Raw genomic sequence first — 22,743 nt, forward strand, 5'->3', positions numbered from 1 at the left:
AAAATGGGGTACTCTCTAGAAATGGAGGATTTACTTGGAAAGGGAATCAAGGAATTTGCTTGAAAATTATAGAAATAGAAAATAGAAATATTTTAGGTTATAGATTATAGAAATAGATTTTAGATTATAATTATAATTATTCTATAATAATTATATATAACATCTATAATAGATGATTATAATAGATTATAGAATTATAGAAATAGAAATTATAGAAATACTCTATATTGGGTGGTGCCTGTGGCTCAAAAGAGTGGCGCACCAGCCCCATATGCCGGAGGTGGCAGGTTCAAACCCAGCCCTGGCCAAAAAACTGCAAAAAAAAAAAGAAAGAAATACTCTATATCTGAATAGGGATGTGGTTACACAGCTGTAAACCATTTGTCTATACTCTCAGAACTGTTCAGCTAAGGTCTGCATCTCAATACTTTTTTCAAAAGATAATTCTATAATTATGTTGGCAACATTTTAAGTGCAACTGTAACATTTATAAATTTAAAATCCCCTATGTAAAAATATTTTATGGGTCAGGGTTCATGATCACAACAACAGAAAGTCTCTAGCTAGAGGATTATTAAGGATATTCCATTGCATACCAAATATTCAGGAAGGTCAGGGAATTAAGCTTGTAGGCTGCATAGTCAGGATCAAAACAGAAGGATCCCCCAGCCACAGCAGAAGACTATTCTCAGAGAAACGCCACTGTTTGGCACTTAAGATGCCAGGGAAGAACCTCCATCAAAGACGCCATAGAGAGCCAGATGTCTCCACTGCCATAGCTGCAGAGAGATGGGATTTCCCCTTGTGGAGCTGCCATCTCACGTTGCTCACTTTCCTCTTCCAAGATGTGTGTAGTAAAATCTGCTAAGTGGAACATAGATCATATGCAGAACCCTCACTGGGAAACTGTGAACTAAAAAATGTAAACGCCCTGATTTCCAACAAATAAGCAGAGTAAGTGGTAAGATGCAGTACAATGGGCGCCCATCTGATTTATCTGTCCAATTCAGTCTTTTGAGTACGCTGACCACACACAGTCTTTTCCATGCCCACAATTCTAAGCAACAATCATAGTACAAAGTGCTCTCACTTAACATGTTAAATCATCCCCTCCAGAAACAAAGTTGCATTTGCTATTTGTTCTTCAAGGGGTGGACAGAAAGTCTGGTCAGTCTCATGATACGCAGCTATGGGTGGTGCTCTTTCTACCTTAACTGAATCACAGCCCTGTGTTGGTATTTTATAACTTATGCATGAAGTAATAAGTATAACCACCGCCAATATACTCTAAAAATACAGAGCCAGGAATAAAGTCAGTTCTGCAACTGGTTGTGATGACGTTGGTGTTTGCAACTCTTTTCTTCTAAAGTGTATTTCACGTTTCATTTTACTTTACAAACACCTCGGCTGGCTGGGGTGTTTCACCCGGTTGTGTGAATGGAACTTGCAGCGCTATGGTGCGTGTATCTTTGCTGGACTTTGAGTATGAGGTTGCTTTGTCTTACACTAACATTTTACATTGGACTTGGGAACACTAGAAGATGCTTAGAATTATCTGTACTAGTCTAGAATGCTCTTCTTTGCCCTCATGTTATAACATCAATTTTCTATTGATAATGATGGTGAATAATCATGGTCATCTAGTAACTTAATCATTGAGAAATGGCCATTTGGAATTTCTAAAATTAATGTAATGGAAGAATTACTGTGTTGGGTACTAAGACCTATTAATAAGCAGCGCCTAGATGCTTATTAATAAGACCATCTAGATGGTCTTGGAGACCATCTATATTTTTATATATAGACCAAAATGTGTAACAGTGCAGGGTGCTGTGCTTATTGAGTTCTGAACTGGCTCCCGTTAGTCCTGACAATAAGAGACAGCAACCATGTACTGGCCGCTTGTTCACCGCATCACTCTTTCAGGTTTTCTTTCTCTCAGTAAATTCAAGGACATTACTAATAGCAGTGTGACTATGGGAAAGCCGGGCTGCATTTTCCCTTTTGTCACTCTATTTCCCCATGACAGGCCCCTCATCCAAGGATGGGATGTCATGTCAAGGTTAGAAATGGTCATTGCTGACAAAACAAGTGGGCTCATTTTCAGTCTCATTGAATGAATTGGCTGGGAGCACAGTCTTAAAAGCAAACAAGATTCAAAATATGGTAATAAGATTTGAAAAAGAAATATGTGGATAAACTGCTAGCCATGAGTTCAGAGTATAAGAATATGTTCTTATATGTCATTAAATGTTTACCCCAGGGCTACTGGTAGCTCTGGGGGAGGAAGAGTGGAGGAGCCTCTTATAGATACGATACAAAATGTTCTCTTCTGTGGATGTCATTTAACTTCTTTCCTAACCTAGCAGCGATTGCTCAAAGTATTATTGATGAAGAGATTAGCCAAGATGGCAAATGTTCTACTGTAATCTCTACAGTGTCCAGGCGTAGAACACTACCTTCTTCTCAGCACACCTGGCCAGCCAATTCATGCAGTCACTGCCCCCAAATGATGTAGATTCATCTCAGGCTTTCACTCATTCCATGAGCAGGGGACCAGGAGATGTACTGATTGTAGTTTTACCAACTAGGAGCATTTCTAGTTCACTCTCCTTCAGAAATAGTGTCACAGCACTACACTTTCAGCTCAACATAGTATGCAGACCCTTTGCAAGTCAACTTGTTTTTAGCCAGTCGGTTGGTTATTAGACATTGTCCCTGAGGTCCTGGGTGTGGATTGAGGAGAACATGACAGTCCCTCGGGTGTTGGCCCATTGGGAGCAAGAGCAGTCACAGCCAATAACTTGTACTTCCAGGGATCTGTTTGTGCATTATGTTGTATGTTCAGCCTGCTCTTGTTCATGGAATCGCTGCTGGACATGCCTGACCTTACGTTTTTTTTCATTAAACGAAAACAGTTCAGGATGGAGAGCTCAGGGTGCACAGCTACATACTTTGGTCATGATCAGGTGTTCACTCTCTACAAAGACCTAAAGCAAGCCAAGAGCTATTTCTCAAAAGAAGCATTATTACCTGCCCAAAGGGGGGCATAGATCTTTTCTCAAAATCCCTGTAGTTTTTTTTTTTTTTCCCTAAGGCTTATAAAAGGCTCATGGAGGGTCAGCTACAGACACTTCAGGCAGTGTTTGGATCTACAATGTCATCAAGCCAAATGGCAAAGCTGCTTGAATTGAGTTCACGATCTCCCGAACATGTAAGCCATATGGGTAACTCAGCAAATGGGAGCAGCACAACCACATGAGGTTGTTTCATTTTGGTGCTTCCAAAATTGAAAGACACTACCAAATACTGCCCCTTTTTAATGGTTAGAAAGTGTGAAATGTAACTTTGCTTTTCATTCAGAAAGGGGATATTATCCCAAACTATGACCTAGACCACTTTTTATGACCTAAGAAATAGAAATTATGTAAAGAGCCTTAACTCTTTGACATGCTAAAGTTTTGTTGTTTACAGTTATGTTCTGCATAGCAATGTTTCAGTCAATGACAGATGGTGTGTGCTGAGGTGGTCCCCTAAGATTATAATTGAGCTGAAAATTCCTGTTACTAATGGGATGTGAGACATTCTGACCCTATAGTAAGTACAATGCATTATTCATTTGTTTGTGTGATACTGGTGTAAACAAATCTACTGCACATCCAGTCATATAAAAGTACAGCACATAAAATTATGTGCAATGTATAACATCTGGTAAAGTTGATAAATGGCTATGTTACTACTAGTGTAGGTGTGTACTAGTCTTCCTCTCATTAATTTATTCTGTGCTCTTTCTACTTATTAAAAAAAAAGTTAACTATAAAACAGCCTCAGGCAGGTCCTTCAGGAAGGATTCTAGATGAAGGCATTGCTATCAGAAAAGATGACAGCTCTGTGTGTGAAAATGCCCCTGAAGACCTTCCAGGGGGGCAGGAGGTGGAGGTGGAAGACAGTGATATTGATGATTTGACCTTATGTGGGCCTAGGCTAATATAGGTGTTTGTGTCTGAGTTTTTTAGCCAAAGACTTTACAAAGTAAAACATAAATAATATATTTTTTTTAAATAGAGGGAAAAAAATGTCTTTTTTTTCCTTTGGAATAAGGATAGAAAAAAGAACATATTTTTATGATGGAAAAAGGAAAATATTTTTGTACAGCTATACAATACATTTGTGGTTTCAGCCAAGTGTTATTATAAAAGAGTCAGAAGGTTAAAAAAAAATAAAAATTGTATAAATTAAAACCATTTATAGCAAGCTAAAGTAAATTTATTACTGAAGAAAGACAAGTATTTCTTTATACATGTAGTGTAGCCTAAGTGTCCTGTGTTTATAAAATCTGTGCAATAGAGTCCTAGGTCTCCATAGTCACTCACCACTCACTGGTTCAGCTAGTGCAGCGGTTCTCAACCTGTGGGTTACGACCCCTTTGTAACAATGAAAATACATCCTGCATGTCAGACATTTACATTACAATTCATAACAGTAGCAAAATTACAGGTATACAGTAGCAATGAAAATAATTTTATGGTTGGGAGTCACAGTCTTAGGAGGCATTAGGAAGGTTGAGAACCACTGATCTAGAGCAACATTCAATCCTGAAAGCTCCATTCATGATCCGTGCTCTACACAGGTGTGTTAGCTTTTGCCTTTCACGCCGTATTTTCACTGTACCTGTTCGATGTTTATATGTGGTTAGTTACACAGATACTATTGTGTTCCCATTGTCAGTGGTATTCGGTACAGTAACATGCTGTACAGGTGTGTAGCCTGGGAGCAATAGGCTGTTGGCCTCGGTGTCTAGTGGGCTAGACTATCTAGGTTTGTAGGTGATATTGATGATATGACTTTATGTGGGCCTAGGCTAACGTACATGTTTGTATCTGACTCTACAATGTTTACACAATGACAAAATTCCCTAAGAGCACATTTCTCAGAACATACCCCGCCATTAAGCAACGCACGACTATATTTCTGTCACATGGACAAACTAGAATCTCAGCAGTCTACCATATCTAACATTCCTAGGGATAAGATCACCTCGTTGCCCACTCCAGGGGATACTACTCAGCTGATGACAGGCGCCATGTCACCCAAAGATCCCTGCTGCTTGAGCTATCTTCTTTTCTTCCTAAACCCAGCTACAAGTCACCACTGTCTTATCTTGCCTCAGGTGGTTCCGTGCTACCAGGAGATCTCCTCATTCTTATTGTAGTAAGGGAGCTATGCAACGCAGTGCCACCTAACTTTACCCACAGCGCATCAACTTCTCAAGGAACTTGGTGTTCTGTTTACCAACCTCTTACCCAGTGTTGTAGTGAAAAGAATATTCTCTTGGATGTCTCGGGAAATGTATAAGAAGTGGGTAACCGGTTCACAAATGATAGACTTACTATCCAAATTTAGTGTCTTTATGTCTTTTTTTTTCCCCCTTACCTTATCACAGCAATTCTTATGTCTTGCTTTCACTTACCGTAGTCTGCACTGGAGTATGTATACATATTGGCCAACAAGCAAAACAACCAGAACCATTAGCTGTACCAGTTAGCACACTGAATCCAGCTTTTTGGGTAAAAGTATTTATATCAATAAACTGATCCTAGTCTAAAATACCCACTGTCGCTCCCTTAGAATCTGGCCCTCTATAATCCTCCAGGCTTTTTGTTGACACATATTAGCAACATATTGCAGAATTTTGGTGTGCAAGCCTTCTCTCTCCAACTTTGTATTCCCCAACTCCTCACCCTCAGGAATGCTGAAAACTGCCTCTGGTTTTAGGCTTAAAGGTGATAAGAATTGGTAGATATCAAACAAGAGTTATTTACTGGAATCAGCTCTATCAGGGCAGGAAGGGAAGCTTCTGCTGGCAAGAAGGCTCCCTGGAATTCAGAGGTGTGATAGGTATAAAATTATACAAATAATGGCAAATGTGCTGGTTTCAATTTTCAGCGTCTCATTCTTCCCCAGTCAATACTCTAACTCTCTTTAAATTCTTAAAGCTAAGAATTTAACCTATTTTACTTTCAAAATATGAAAGATCAAACTTTTGGTATTTTTATAGGTTCCATCAATGCAAAAGCTATACAAGGTGATGCATTATCAGGTCAATTATAAAAATCCCTTGGTTCTGACTACCCCTTAGTTCAAAAATTGAAAAGCAATTTGTGGTTTAAATTGAATTTAAATTTTTAAAATTCTCCAGTGCACTTTGGAGTTGACAGACCATTCTGCACACATCATTCTGGTGTTACTCAGCTGCTACAATGCCAGACCCTTGCTTTCCACAGATGCTACATTGCAGGAAACTACAGATTATCATACCAAGTAACTATTTTGGCATTCTGTGCTGGGTGGGCAGTGTTGCATTACCGAATAACAATGCATTTCCACTATTTTCAAGTTTAATTAGGTCAGTACTAATCTGAGATCCTCCTTTTCTTGAGTGTATGTTACCTGCAACCACTTATGTTAATAATTATCCTGTTTGTCAGGATGTTTAGGTAGCAACAACACAATTCACTCTTTCCAGTTTAATAGAATTTTATTTTATAGTTTACCCTGCAGATCCAAGGGGTGTCCCAACAAAGTGAGGAAAACGCCCTGAACTCGCCAGCTGGGTTCTTGACGTCATGCAGGAGAGAATTCAAGTGTGGGCCAACACAGTAAAGCAAAAACACTTTTATTGAAGTAAGAAAAATTGTGTGTGGTGGGTAGCTCCATACACAGAGCAGCAGTCCTTGCCTGAGCTGGAGGGAGGCCCTGTATGGGACAATGGTAATGTTTTTAAATGTTCAAAACCCCATTTGGAAACATGGCCAGCATTGTCTTGTGGTCAGGCTATAAAAGTTAATTATAAACTGCTGTCAAGAAAGGTGAACAGAGTTTCTAAGGCATCTATTACTGCCTGTGTGAACTTGTACAAACTTAATTTCTCTTTGCCATGATGTGGAAAAATAGTTCCGCACAGGACTGAAGGAATTAATACATGTGAGGTGCTTAGAATAGTGTCTGGCATCCAGGAAACATTCTGTAAACACCTGCTATTTTTAGTACACCTAAACCACAACGAGGTATCACCTCACACTTATTAGAATGCTTATTATCAACAAAGGCAAAAGATAACAAGTGTGAACAAGGATGTGGAGAAAAGGGAATCCTTGTGCATAGTTCATAGAAACGCAAGTTAGTGCAGTGACTCTGGGAAACAGTATGGAGGCTCATCAAAAATTACAAATAGAACTAACTTGATATATTTGATCCAGCAGCCCCATTCCTGGGTGTATGTCCAACGTAAGTGAAATTCTTATTTTATTTTATTTTATTGCAGTTTGGACGGGTCCAGGTTTGAACCCACCACCCTCGGTATATGTGGCCGGCTCCCTACTCATTGAGCCACAGGTGCCGCCCAAAATTCGTATCTTGAAGACATATCTACACCCCTATGTGCATCGCAGAGTTATTCACAATAGCTAAGATATGGGATCCACATAAATGGGGGAGGGAGGAAATGGAAAGAAACTGTTCAAAGGGTACAAAGTTAAATTCCACTTGTATTTGAAACCCCCCACACCCCCAATTTCCCACGATTGCACACAGCTTTCTCCATTCCCTTGGGAAATTCAAGGCAGATTTCTTCTAACTAATTTGTGTGTCTCTCTTTTCCTGCTATGTCCTTAAAACTTCCCTGTCCAAGAACTGTCCACTAGCAATTCTTATCTGAATTCCTGGACGTTTTAGCAGTTGGAACTTTATTGATGAAATTAATCTACAGAAGCTAATAAAGTCTTTGAATATAGTATAAGAATAATGAAATATTTTGATATGAGGACAATTAATGACAATTATGGTTATGGGGGGGAAACAGAAAGAGGGACGGAGGGAGGGAGGTGGGGCCTTGGTGTGTGTCACACTTTATGGGGCAAGACATGATTGCAAGAGGGACTTTACCTACAATTGCAATCAGTGTAACCTGGCTTATTGTACCCTCAATGAATCCCCAACAATAAAAAAAAAAAAAGAATAATGAAATAATGTAATATTTCTAATTGATGTTATTTCTATTTCAATGGAAGATCCAAAGCCTACAACCAAAATAATGATTAATGATGGTTGCTCTAGGGAAAGTGTTTTGGAAGAAAAATTCATGTAGACCTCCTCAAATCATGGGTACTCCTGAAAAACCTTTGCCCCATGCATGAGATTACAAAGAACAAAAGAAGGACTCCTCCCCCCACAGTAGTAGGCATTTTATACAACCACGAATAACTATTAAGTTCTTTGTAAGTGCCACGTGCTGTATGTACATTAGTTCATTTACTTCTCCCAACAACTCTGTAGACTAGGTCATGTTAATAGTCCTCTGCTGCATGAGAACACTGAGGCGCAGACACCCCAAGGGAGGTCACACAGCTGGTTATCCTGCAGAGTCAAATTCAAAACCAGGTACTGCAGGTCGGAAGCCTCATGGCTTTGCTACTGTGCAATGCTACCTCTCATCAAATAGCTCATTTAGTCACAATGAAAGCCACCAACAGTGCTAGTGTTACTACATCTATTTAATAGAAACAGCATCTGCTCAAGTGTCTCAATGAGGAAATCGAATTGGGATTCAAATTTAGTCCCGTCTGTTCCTAAATGCGATGTTATTTCCACTGTGTGAACTGTTCCCACATGGGTCTCAAGTTCCCTTTGCATCTTCAATTGCTCTGATGCTCATTTCCCTACAATGAAGTTGGTAATATGCCACAAGCCTCAAGCAAAGTGCACAGGTATTTGTCCATTTATTTTTCTTATGACATCTAGCTGTGTAGAGGGTCTAACTCCTTCAGAATATTTTCCAGAGTGCCTTCAACACAACAAGTAATTGTGGCATCTTCTAGCATTTAGGCTGCCTAGTGGTCAACTTTAAAAAGCTAAAGGTGACTTTGCTCTGATAAAGTCATTCTGCCCGCACTCTTCTGAAGCGACTTAATGTTTCACAGTTCCGTATGCCATTAAGGAGCAATTAGAAGCAAGCAGGGTGAGTTTCAATTCTCTAAACATCGCAGCAGAAGCCACGATTTTCATTCCCATTTCCTTTGTGTTTAAGGGCGAGGCAATCGGGGCTCTGATATTTCTTATTTCTCTTCCGATTTCCCTGCATCCTTCATATCCCTCTTGCTCTTTAAGGGACATTTGTCCCTGTGACAATCCTTCATTAAGAAGTAATCAGCCATGGAGCAGAGTGGGAGGGGACCAAAAACAAGGACGGCACAACAACCCAGAGAGGTCCTGATTCCAGAATGGTGCCTTCCTCTTATCTGCCTCCCTAACCCAAACTGGCCGAATTAGACTTTCATTATGCAGAGAAAAAGAGCTCAAACACAAAAATAGCCCCAGGAGAGGAAACCTCCTAGGTAGAAGCACGAGCACCCAGGCCTACCACAAAGAAGGAAGCTGACAGTTCTGAATACCTCTCTGCCTCCAACAGCATTGGCATAAGCTCTTGACAGACACTGAACCTTCATCAGACTCCTGTGAGCCAGGTATTTACCATCTGGATTTTACGGCAGATGAAATCAAAGAGGCTCCGTTACTCGCCTGAGGGCGTACAGTGAGAGAGGAGCGAAAGAAGGCTTCAGGCCTGACTCGAAAAGCTGGTCTCTCTTTGGAGGTCATCGCCCTGACAGTTAACAACTCAATCCCTTAAGCATCAACAAATGCACCTGCTTGATGCTGGCATTAGGAACAAGTGTAAGATGCAAATGCTGCCCTCTGTTGGGAGAGGGTGGAACTTCCCTGTTTCTATCTGGAGGGGCCTCCTGCCCCATCCTCTCCTGTCTTCTGGCAGATGAGTTAGGGAACCGTATGAACAAAGTGCAGCCTCTTCCTTCTGTTCTGAGAACTGTCTACTAGCATATTATCTTTCACATCCACTCTCTAATTTTAGGTCTAAAAGCCTTTCTCCTGGGACTAGATTGGGTTTTCCAATTTTGTGGGTGAAACAGGAGTAGGGTTTCCTTTAGGGTACCTCATCGTTAGCAAGGCAATACAACTTTCTCTCTGTGTCCACATATTTTTCCATATCAATTTAATGTTATGTACTGTTGCTCTGATGAAGGCAACAGTTTATAATTCTAATCTCTGCCTGCCTGACTGTTGGTATTGCGTATCCTTCAATTAGTTAGAAAGTTCATTGCAACCTCCAAACAATCTCATAGGAGGAGCCCAAATGTAGCCCATTATAAGGTAACATTACATCTGTCCTGAGAAAGTGCTAATTTCTTAGGCAGAGGGACATGTAGACCATTTAGAAGGCATCGTGCTTGCTTTAACACTCTGCTGTTCTGTCCAGAAATTCTTAATACATGTTAAACAGGGGGTCTTGCATTCTCGTTTTGTATTGGGAAATAGTATAAAATAGCTTTTCTCAGATTAACCTCTCAAGAATTTTGGAGGCTCTTAAACAGATTCTTCTTACTGAGATCGTGTGAGCATAGTTTCTTCAAGGAAATGTTTGAAAATTAAGAAAGATGTATGTGTGTGATGTGTTGAGGGCTTCTGAGCCCTAACCACGCTAATTCCCTTCCTAAAAAATGTTATGCCATCTGGTCACCATAGTTCCCTGAGAAATAGTACTGTAGTGGCAAATGGAAATATACACTTCAGAACCTGGAAGAACAAAGCCTTTTGTCTATGTAGCTGGAACTTATGAAATTATTTGAGTAATAATTTCATTATCCAAAAGAAATGAGACCAGTGATACCCACTTCACAGGGTAGTTGTGAGAAATTTAAATAAGATAATAATAATAAATTTATGAAGTTGTCTTCTTATTGAGTTGTGGGGGTTCTTTGTATATTATGGCTACACATCCTTTCTCAGGATATATGTGTTGCAAATATCTGCTTCCAGTCTGTGATTTGGCCTTTCATTTTCACATGAAGAGCAAAACTTAATTTTGATGAAATTTGATTTCTTGATTTGTTTTCTTTTAAAGTTTGTGGGGTTTGTTTTATACATTTAGCTTTAAGATCCATTTTCAGTTAATTATTATTTTTTTTTTTTGATGTGAGTTAAGGGATAAGGGTCAAAGCTTGTTTTTATGTCATTTGGTTATGACCATTCAATGGTTTCATGCCATTTTCTGAAAAGACAACCCTTTTCAGGGGTTGTCTGAATTACCTTAGAAGCTCTCAAGTGTCAATTAGCCATGAACTCAGCTGTGTTCCATCGGTCTCTACATCTGCCTTTACACCAACACACAGCCTTAATCACTCTAGCTAATAATAAGTCGTGAAATCAGGTCGTGTAAGCCATCAAATTTTGTTCTCATTCAAAATTATTTTAGCTATTCTAGGGTTTGTTTGCATTTCCATATAAACATGACGATCAAACTGTAGGGATTTTGATGGGGGTTATGTTGACTCCATAGATTAATTTCAGCAGAATTGATATCATAACACTGTTGAGTCTTTAAATGCCTAAGCACAGTTAATATCCACTTTTACTTAGATCTTCCTTAATTTTTTTCTCAGCAGTGTTCTATTGTTTTAAGTTTATAGGTTATGCACATTTTTGGGCGGAAATTTATTTTAAGCATAATATTTCTTATTTTTGATGCTATTGTAAGTATTATTATTATATTGCAATTTCCAGTTGTATGCTATCGCCATATACAAAATTAATTGATTTTGTATATGGGCTTTGTATTTCATTTGCTAAATTCATTTAGTAGTCTTTGTTTCCTTAATATTAATTCTTCAGAATTTTCTTTCTTTTTTATATTGTATATATATATATTTTATTAAATCATAGCTGTGTACATTAGTGCGATCATGGGGCACCATACACTGGTTTTATAGACCGTTTGACACATTTTCATCACACTGGTTAACACAGCCTTCCTGGCATTTTCTTAGTTATTGTGTTAAGACATTTACATTCTACATTTACTAAGTTTCACATATACCCTTGTAAGATGCACCGCAGGTGTAATCCCACCAATCACCCTCTCTCTGCCCCCCCTTCCCCCTTTCCCCTATTCTTAGGTTATAACTGGGTTATAGCTTTCATGTGAAAGCCATAAATCAGTTTCATAGTAGGGCTGAGTACATTGGATACTTTTTCTTCCATTTTTGAGATACTTTACTAAGAAGAATATGTTCCAGCTCCAACAATGTAAACATGAAAGAGGTAAAGTCTCCATCTTTCTTTAAGGCTGCATAATATTCCATGCTGTACATATACCACAATTTATTAATCCATTCGTGGATCAGTGGGCACTTGGGCTTTTTCCATGACTTAGCAATTATGAATTGGGCTGCAATAAACATTCTGGTACAAATATCTTTGTTAGGATGTGATTTTTGGTCTTCTGGGTATATGCCTAGTAGAGGAATACCTGGATAAGCATGCTATTTGTAATTAAAGATGTTGTTTTTTTTCTGTTCAATCTCTATACATTTTATTTTTTTTCCTTGCCTTATTGTGCGAGTGAGGACCTGATGAAAAAATTACATAGAAGTGATGTAAGTGGAAATATTTACTTTGTTCCCAATCATAGAGAGGGAGCGTTCCGTCTTCCACAATTGTGTCTATGGTAATTACATATTTAATGTTGATTTTTGTTATTTATTTAGGGAAAATTTCTTCTATTGTAGTTTGTCACATGTCACATTTTCCCAGACGTTTTTTCTTTATCTATTGAGACAATTATGTAGTTTTCTTTTGTAGTCTTGTTTTTTTTTTTTTTTGCAGTTTTTGGACAAGGCTGGGCTTAAACCCGCCACCTCTGGCATTTGGGGCCAGGGCCCTCTTCCTTTGAGCCACAGGCACCACCCTCTTTTGTAATCTTTTAATATAGTGAATGATAACTTATACATTCAATATGTATTCACATATTGAATATATAATTTAATACAAATTCAGTGTGTATGTGATTCAGTGTGTTTGTATTTTCAGTTTGTTTTCTGAGGAATTCGTCCTATTCATCTGAATTGCTGAACTTAAAATCTTGATTAGTTCTGTGGTGATGTCCCCTCTCTTACTGTTTTTTTTTTTTTTTTTTTTTTTTTGGTTGCAGTTTGGTCGGGGCCAGGTTTGAACCCACCACCCTCGGTACATGGGGCCAGCACCCTACTCACTGAGCCACAGGCACTGCCCGACCTTACTCTTAATATTGGTAATTTGTATTTAGTATTTTCTTTCAAGCCTGATCATTCTTGCTTTAGGCTTTTAAAATCTTATTAATCTCAGAGAATCAGGTTTAGGTTTCATTGATTTTTCTCTTTTATAGTCTGTGTCCTATTTTGTTGATTCCTTTTGTATCTTATTATTTCTTTTTATTTTCTTACTTGGGGCTTAATTTGCTATTCTTTCTTTCATTCTTTAAAGTGGTAGTTTGGATATTAATGGTAAACTTTCTACTTTTCACATATGTGTACTTAATGCTATAAATACCCCTTTACATGGAAATTTGATTATACCTACACATTTTGATATGTCATATTTTCCTTTTATTCAGTTAAAAGTATTTTCTAATTTTCTTTGTATTTCTTCTTTGAACCATGAGTTATTTAGAAGTTTGTGGTTAAGTTTTTAAATATTTAGGGATTGTCCAGATATTTTACTGCTATTGATTTTTAATTTAAATTTAAATTGATTGTGGTCAGAGAATATACTTCTAAATTTCTTGAGGCTTGCTTTATGACATAAAACATTGTTAATCTCAGTAAACAGTCCATGTAACTTCAAAAGAGTGTATAAACTGCTGTTTTGGGTAAAATATTTTATAAATGTTAATTAGGTTGTGCTGGTTTATATTATTTTTCAAGTCTACATTCTTATTGATTTGCTCTATGCTAGTTTTATCAATTATTGAGTGAGGGTTTTTCCAACTAATCATGTCCTTGTTTATTGATACATAATATTTGTACATATTTACAGGATACAGGTTATATATTTTTACAAGCACAGAATGTGTAATGATTAAGCCATGTTATTTAGGAAGTCTATCAGCATGGGTGTTTGTCATTTTCTTGTGTTAAGGACATTTCAAATCCTCACTTCTAGCTATTTTAAAATGTGTAGTATATTGGTGTTAACTATAGTTACACTACTCTAAAAATATGAACTGCTTAATGAATTTTCACGTCATCCTTGGCCCCACATCACCCTAAGGGGCCATGTTAATCTTCCCTGTATCATTCTACTATAGTGTATGTGCTGAGAAAGGATAATCGTGTTCTTAATCACAACCCATGAGGCACCCTGAGCAGGAACCACCTAACAAAGGCATTCCTGAATTCATGACCCTTAGAAACTGTGTGAGATAATAAATACTGTGTGAAACGCTGGGGTTTATTTGTGATCCAGCAATAGAAAACGAATACACTTATTCTGGATTAATTGAGCATTTTTGTGAATTCAATTTTATCTACTTTTTGGGCTTATTAGTTACCTATTCCTAGACTTTTTTATTGTTGTTTGTTTTTAACTGTTTTATTTCAGTAGATCCGTTACGGTTTATTGTATGAGGACTTAACATATCATTGCCTATCTTCAAATAATATTGTATTACTCTATATACACGTGTATAGCATGAGAACATCCTAATATTATATTTTTATTTTTACCACTTGAACTTGTACTATATTGTCATATATTTTGTTTCTGTGTATATAAAAAACTCTAAAATATGTTATTATTATTAGTTATTATTATTATTTTTGAGACAGTCTTACTGTGTTGCCCTGGGTAGAGGGCCATGGTGTCATCATAGCTCACAGCAACCTCCAACTCTTGGGCTAGAGCAATCCTCTTACCTCAGCCTCCGGAGTAACTGGGACTACTTGTGTGTACCACTAAACCCAGTTAGTTTTTCTATTTTTAGTATAGATGGGTCTCATCCTTGCTCAGGCTGGTCTTGAACTCCTGAGCTCAGCAATTCACCCACCTGAGCCCCCTAGAGCCCTAGAATTACAGGTGTGAACCACCATGTCAGCCTATTAGTTTTGTTTTGTTTTTTTTTTTTTTTGCAGTTTTTGGCTGGGGCTGGGTTTGAACCCGCCACCACTGGCATACAGGGCCGGCGCCCTACTCCGTTGAGCCACAGGTGCCACCCAGCCCATTCGTTTTTTTTACTATCAATTGCATTTTAGAGAATTTTAAAATACGATAAAAATCCCTGTACACCCACACATTCTGCTTTTTTTCAATTCCTTATGAAGATGTAAAATTCCTTCTGCCATTTTTCTTTGACTAGTACAGTTGGTCTGTGAGTAATCCCTGTTTGTTTTCCAAAGATGTCTTTATTTTGCCTTTATTTTTAGAAAGTAGTTATGGGTACACAGTTCTAAGTTGACTTCTCCTTCGATATGTTACTCTCCTTTCTTCACCATGCTTTACCTCGGATAGGCCTGTGGATATTCTTTTCTTTGGTCTTGTTGTAGAGTATATTTTTCTGGCTGGTTTTTAATACTTTCTCCTTAGTATTGAGTTTGAGACATTTGAATACAGTGCATCTGTATGAATTTATTTTCATATTTTTTGTGCTTAGGAAAGTAAGCTTCTCAAATTTGTGGATTATGGATTTCAAACTTGGAAAAATTTTACCTTACTTCTTCAAACAATTTTTCTATTCTTATATCTTTCTCCTCCCCTGGCTACTTTCATTATCCATATGTGAGGTTAGTTGATGTTGTCTGACATCTCACTCACGTTTTTATGTTTTTTTCCAGGTTTTCCCTTTTGTTTATAAAAAATAGTTTTGTTGCTATACCTTCAAATTTACCAATCTTTTCTTCTACACTATCTGATGTGATGGTGATCCCATCTATTCTATTTTTTTATTTCAGGCATTATAGTTTTCATCTCTTAATAAAAGAAGTTTGAGTTGGATTTTTTTCAATCTTTATTTCTTTCTTCATTCTCATGTTATCCTCTATGATTTAAAACATATGGATTACTAGCATAATGTTTTAATATTCTTATTTGCTAATTATATCATCTTTGTAATTTATAAACTACTTATTTTGCTTAATTTTTCTTCTTATCAATTCCATTTTAATGCATTTTGTATGTGCGATGTTTGGACACTTAAGATTTTAATGTTAGATTTTTATTTATTTTTTTATTTCTTTACATATTTTTCAACTTTACTATAGGATGCAGTTAAGTTACTTGAGTTTGATCTTTTTGAATCTTTCTTTTTTCTCTAAAACAAATCTGATTTTATAAGATCTCTGCTTTTAGCCTTTGCCTAGTCCCTTATTGTTCTCACAGTAAAATCAATGAATCTTAAATTGGTATAAAAGACCCCATGATACAACCCAAATGGCTCCCTGGTCTCATCATATCTCTCAACCCTAACCCTAACCCTAACCCTAACCCTTTCTCAGGTGAGTTCCAAGTAGCTTTTAGTCCGAGGCTGATTTAGCTTCAATGTGTAGTACTAATTGTCTTCTCAAATCCCTCTTCAATGTTCTTGTGTTTGACGATCTTTCCACTCTGGCCTGTGGGAACGCAAGCTATTTCTGACCATAGTAAGATCCAAAGATTGACTGGTTACCTCCCATTCTGTAGTGTTTTTCCTCCCTGGTTTTAGGACATTTTCACACACATTCAGTAGTTAGTGCTCAGCATAAGATCTGGATAGAGCCCTTACTAGATCCCTGCAACGCTGTCTCCTTTCTTTTTGGTTCAGTCTCCCCTCTCCAGAACCTCTGCCCTAAAGATCCAAGTCAAATCAAGGAGACAGTTAAGTCTCTCACGTCTCCCTTTATTGCTTTGTGGCCAGGAAGTATTCACCACTAATCCATTTCCTTCCCTTAGTACTCTTTTGTAATACCTATATTGTGTCTATTTAAAAAAAATTAAATTGAGGACAGTGCCTGTGGCTCAAAGGAGTAGGACACCGGCCCCATATGCTGGAGGTGGCAGGTTCAAGCCCAGCCCTGGCCAAAAAAAAAAAAAAAATTTTAAATTGATATTGTAAGATCAGTTTCTATTATTCTACCAGAGACACAAGTCCCCAGGATATTTTGATTTAGTTAAGAACCATTTAATGGTGTCTCACATTCTTATCTAATAACCTATGATTATGAAAATTCTGTACAGATAAAATAGCCTCTCGAATGAATAGCTGTTTTTTTTAAATTTAAAAATATTAACAGTTAACTGTATAATGCCTTAACACAAAGAATTGTGATGAAGGGAAACATTAAAAAATTCAACGTTATTTCTCCAGTTTTAGGGAAACATATTTTTCTCCTTTCCACAGAAGCTTTGGAACCCAGCAGATGCTTTCTTTTTGTTCTCGCTCCCTGGGAGTACCATTACCCAACAAGATGCCGTATTGCCTGAGTAAAAGCAGCAGAATCAGCCACATTTGTAAATCAAGCAGCAGATCCAGATGGTTAATTGACATTTCCCACTTATTATCCTGATGTTTTGGTGATTTGGCAACAAGGCCATCTTACAGAGAAGTGTTCTTTTTGAATAGCTGCTCTAAACATTAAATATGGAGAGGGGCAAATGCTGGCCCTTATCAGAATATTTTCACATGTCTGGTTCTCTAAGGCCGTGCAGGTGAGTCCTCATTTTTATCCACTTCTCTGAGACATTTAGAAACCCTTAAATCTCTGTCTCTCTTGCTCTTTTTTTTTTTTTTTTTAGTCTTAAAAAAATACTCAAGTAATTGCAGTTACACAGATCTCACCCAAATTCTTAGCACTGGGAACTCATTTGGCCATTGTTAAAAGATGGTTCTAAAAATAACCAAAGGCTCGAAGAAAGGTGACTGCAATCACAAGTAGATATTTAGGTACTTCAGAATTGAGTCATCTGTTCTTTTTGATATGCTTGTTCAGTGGAAGCTTTGATGCTATACCTGTTGCCTCTTTTCAGAAGGCAGACTGGAAAGCTAGCACTTATAATCAGAATTTAATTCTCATGTATTTTACTTCAGGGGTTACCTAGGTAACTCTACCAGTTTTTGGTGATTCTTAAAACTTGAATTTTTATCTAGGAAGAGATGGATTATATACATTTGGAGGATTCATAAAGGATGTTTTAATATCCCTGGCTACAAAGAGTCTGCAATAATAGTTTGGTTCGGACTTCAATGTTATTTTTTTTAACCTCGTTAATAAATTATTCACAAATCTGCTAAGCACCTACTATGTTCTAGGTAATATATTGGACATTAATATATACAATTCTTTCTTTTTTAATTTCGTATTAATATGATTAGGTTACATTGTTTGCCTTTGTAAGGTTACAGTCCGAGTCGTAGTTGTATTCCTCACCCCGGACGTGTGCCGTGGACCCATGTAATGTGCCCTGTGGGTGGGAATTTACCCAATCCCTTCCCGCTGTCTCCAGTTGAATTTCATTGAGTTTTTCTTTCATGTGAGCATGTAGTTGTTAATCTATTAGTTTCAATTTCAACATATAATTCTTATAATATTTAATTGCTCATTTTCTTACTATTAAGAATTATACATGCATATATGTACAAATATATGTATGTGTGTGTACATATACACTGAATTATATATTATATATAGCTTTTGTTAAATATGTACTTTAATATTTTCTATTCTATATCCTCTCCTCAATTTATGGATACCAGATTCACCTTCTTTTTTTTTTTTTTTTTGAGACAGAGTCTCACTGTGTCACCCTGGGTAGAGTGCCATGCCATCAGAATAACTCCCAGCAACCTCAAACTCTTGAGCTATAGCAATTCTCTTGCCTCAGCCACCTGAGTAGCAGAGACTACAGGTGCCCACCATAAAACCTAGCTAGTTTTCCTATTTTTAGTCGAGATGGGGTCTTACTCTGGCTTAGGAGAGTCTCAAACTCTTGAACTCTAGTGATCCACCCACCTTGTCCTCCCAGAGTGTTAGGGTTACAGGCACGAGCCACCATGCCCGGCCAGGTTCATCTTCTTAAACAGCCATTTTTCCAAGTCATTTTCATGATTAAAACTCAATGTTGAGTCTTTTTTTTTTTTTTATCTGAAGGATGAAGTTAAAGCTGCGTATCCTGTCTTTTAAATCTCTTTCAGTTCTAGCCTATGTTTTCTGCCAACATTTTTCCATAAGAACATCAATAAAGCCTTCCATCATAGTCAAACCATTTCATTTGAGTTTTTCCCTAGATGTTTCTAAGTCATTCTCACTATGACCTCTGCTAATGTCATTTATGCCCTCTAGGGATCTTTTCTGTACCGTCTTCTGTGTACCTTAATCTTATTTTTTCTTCAAGGAGAATCAAACATCATTTGTTGGTACAAACATCTCAGATCATGTCTACCCAAAGTGATGTTTTCTTAATTCAAACTCTAACAGGTTATCACTTACTAGGTATGATACTGGCTTATTCTCTTGTCGTTTTCTCCCCGAAGGTTGTGTTCCAGTACGTAATGAGACTAATATCACAAGCTGTGTTTTAAATCTGCTCTTACCATTCTGTGACCTGATGAAGTTTTGTCTTTTCATCTAGCTTGTTTTTTCCTTATAAGAAAGGAGGATGGTCTTAGACAGTTTTTCTTCCTGATCTCACGCAGCACAGTACCTGGCATGGGGTAAGTAAGGCTGTTCATTATCATTCTTTCCCTTTACTCAGTATGGCAGCAGGGACATTGGAAATGGTGCCAAACTCAGAATCAAGAAGTTTAGGTGCCAGTTTAGGCTCCTTTGGTTGCTTCCTGTTAGAAAAGTCACTTAGATTTTTCTAGGCGTGTTTTATCAACTGTATGAAAAGAGATTTGATGACTAGGTCTTTGAGTCTCATTTTAGCAATAGCAATATGATTTTGGTTTTCACTCAACAAATGCTATAGCCAGTAGAATTTTGAATAGCTCTACTTGAAAACAGTAAGGGATTTATTTTTCTCATGTATCAAGGAAAACAGACTAGCCTTTCCAGGGTGGCCCCAAAGTCTTCTTTCTTTCTGATCTACCATCTTGGGCATCTGATTTCTTCCTCTCAGTCGCAAGATGACTGCTGGACATCTAGACCACCCATTCACACTCTCCGGTCAGAAAAAAGGGGAGAGTATGCAGGGAAAAACCCAGGTGCCAACTGAGCATGCCCCTTTTGGTCAGTTAAAAAAAAAAATAGATTTTCTAGGAACTCCAACTAGCAATATCAGGGAAAAGAAATTTTTAGCCAGGCATAGCCATCTCAGCAAAGTTAATCTCTCTCCATCTCTCCCTCTATGTCCCTCTTTGTAAGAAATAAATGGATAACTTAAACTATTCGAGTTTTTCTACTGTTGTTGCATAGCTGTCTATATCTTCATACCTTTACATTTTCTTAATTGACTATAATGAAATAGAGGATCTATAAGCAAATAAGAACCAAAAAACCCATATTTTGGAAACAAAGGACTTTACACAATTTAGTACTAGAATATCCTACAGTGTGAGTGTTCCTTAATCTTTGAGTTTCTTTGTCTAGAAGACTCTACTGGATTTTTAAATAACCTCATTGATGTATAGTTTGTATGCAATAACACACATCTATTTATTCATTTACCTACTTCTTTTTTGAGACAGAGTCTCACTTTGTCACCCTCGTTAGAGTGCTTTGGTGTCATAGCTCACAGCAACCTCAAACTCCTGGGCTCAAGTGATCCTCTTGCTCAGCCTCCCAAGTAGCTGAGACTACTGGTGATTGCTGCAATGCCACACTATTTTTAAAGATGGGATTGCTCTGGCTCAGGCTGGTCTCAAACCCGTGAGCTCAGGCAATCAACCTGCCTTGGCCTCTCAGAGTGCTAAGATTACAGGCATGAGCCACCACACCCAGCCAACCCACATCTATTTAAAGTATACAATTTGATGAGTTTTAAAAAAACCTTCCCATTATTCCCCCTGAATTCCTTCTACCCACTTCCAGCAAACTCATTTCACACTCCTACTTCAGACAACTACTAATCTACTTTTTTTTCTCACTATGGATTCATTTATATTTCTAGAATTTTATATAAATGAGACATATGGGATATACTCTACTGTGTCTGGTGACTTTCCTTAGAAAAATGATTTTGAGATTCATCCATATTGTTACCTGTGTCCATAGTTCATTCCTTTTCAGGGCTGAATAACATTCCATCATGTGGGTGTAACCACATTGTTTATTCACTCACTTGTTGCTTGTCTGGTTACACACGTAAACATTCTTGTACATGTATTGACAGGTATTTTATTTTATTTTTTTTCCTGGCTTAATACCTAGCAATGGGAGGTATAAGTTGATTGGTAAAGTAAGTTGGATTTTGAAAAACTTTATAAAGTGATTGTGCCAGCCACTTTACATTCTTATGCTGTTTATCAGGATTTGAGTTAATCCACATTCTTGGTATGTTCAGTCTTTAACTTTAGCTATTTTGATGTGATGGCAGCCAATTTTATGTATTTATTTTGATTAAATCATTTCACTTAAATTTATGTCTAGCATCATACTTCTATGATATGTAGATTGATTATCTTAGGTTTTTGTATTAGACAAGTCATATCTGAAAACAATAATTTGTTTCTTTTTTTATTACGTAACTTATTTTAAAAATTTTACATCTTAATGCTATTTGCAGCTTCTGAAATCATAATATTAGCGATAAAAATCATATTTCTCTTATTCCTGATATAATGGTTATATCTTTATGATTTGGTACTTAGGGTAGGTACTTTTTATCACATTAAAAACTAAGCTTTGAAAATAGTTGACAAAGGATGTTTTTTGTTTTTCAATCGTAGCTGCATGATAAATTTTTGAAAATAGCTTTTTGGCATCTATTGACATAATTCACTCCCCAATTTGATTCATATACGTTGGATGAACTCTTTTTGGGTAAATATTATTAACATTTTTAATTGTTTTGTATTTTATCTATAATTTTATCCGTAGGCATTTGCCAGGATTTCACACCAGTGGTACACTATGTTCATGAACATCCATAAGGAAGCTTTCCAACTGTGTGCTCTGGAGCAATTCATAGGGCATCGAAGTTATTATCCTTTGAGTATTTGGAAGAACACGTCACATGAACTTACATACATTTTGGGAAGAAAATCTGCAGTAACCTTCTAACTTGTGATCCATGGTGTCAGATTTGTTAAGCCTTCCTGCTTCATGAGTGTATATGTGTGGGCTTTAACCAGCCCTGTTCCCACCAATCCCCTATTCCCTCTGGAAAACACACACAGTCATCTGTTTCATCATGTAGTTCAACTCCTTAGCACAGGCACTATTTATACACTTAAACATTTAAAAACAATTACGTATCTGTGATTTAGCCGATTTCTCTCCCCTAGTTTCCTGCATTTGCCTTTTCTTTTATTGGATCAGGCTATTTACTTGTTTTTATTATTTGTTAGGTCTTTGTTAGATTTGTCAAAAATACTACTAGATTGGTTTATTCACTTGATATCTTTGTTACTAGATTGGTTTATTCACTTGATATCTTTGTTACTTGGTTCTGACTTCCTCTTTCAGTTCCTAACTGCTGGCAGCATCTGTCAGAGGTTAGAGTGTCCCTTTCCTAGTCATGAGAGTGACAGCTGACCACAGGAACCATGAGGAGGGTGGGGCCCAGGGATGGTACCAGCCCATCTTTCCAGTCTTGCACTGCCTTGATTCTGCAGCTTGACTCATGTATTTCCCATGGCGAGTTTCATGTTCCCTAGTATTTCACTTCTACATAGCATTCATTTGTTCATTCAAGAGATATTTTAAAAAATATTTTTTAAGCTACAGG

The sequence above is a fragment of the Nycticebus coucang genome, chromosome 23 (genome assembly GCF_027406575.1).
Source record: "Nycticebus coucang isolate mNycCou1 chromosome 23, mNycCou1.pri, whole genome shotgun sequence".
Classification (NCBI taxonomy): Eukaryota; Metazoa; Chordata; class Mammalia; order Primates; family Lorisidae; genus Nycticebus; species Nycticebus coucang.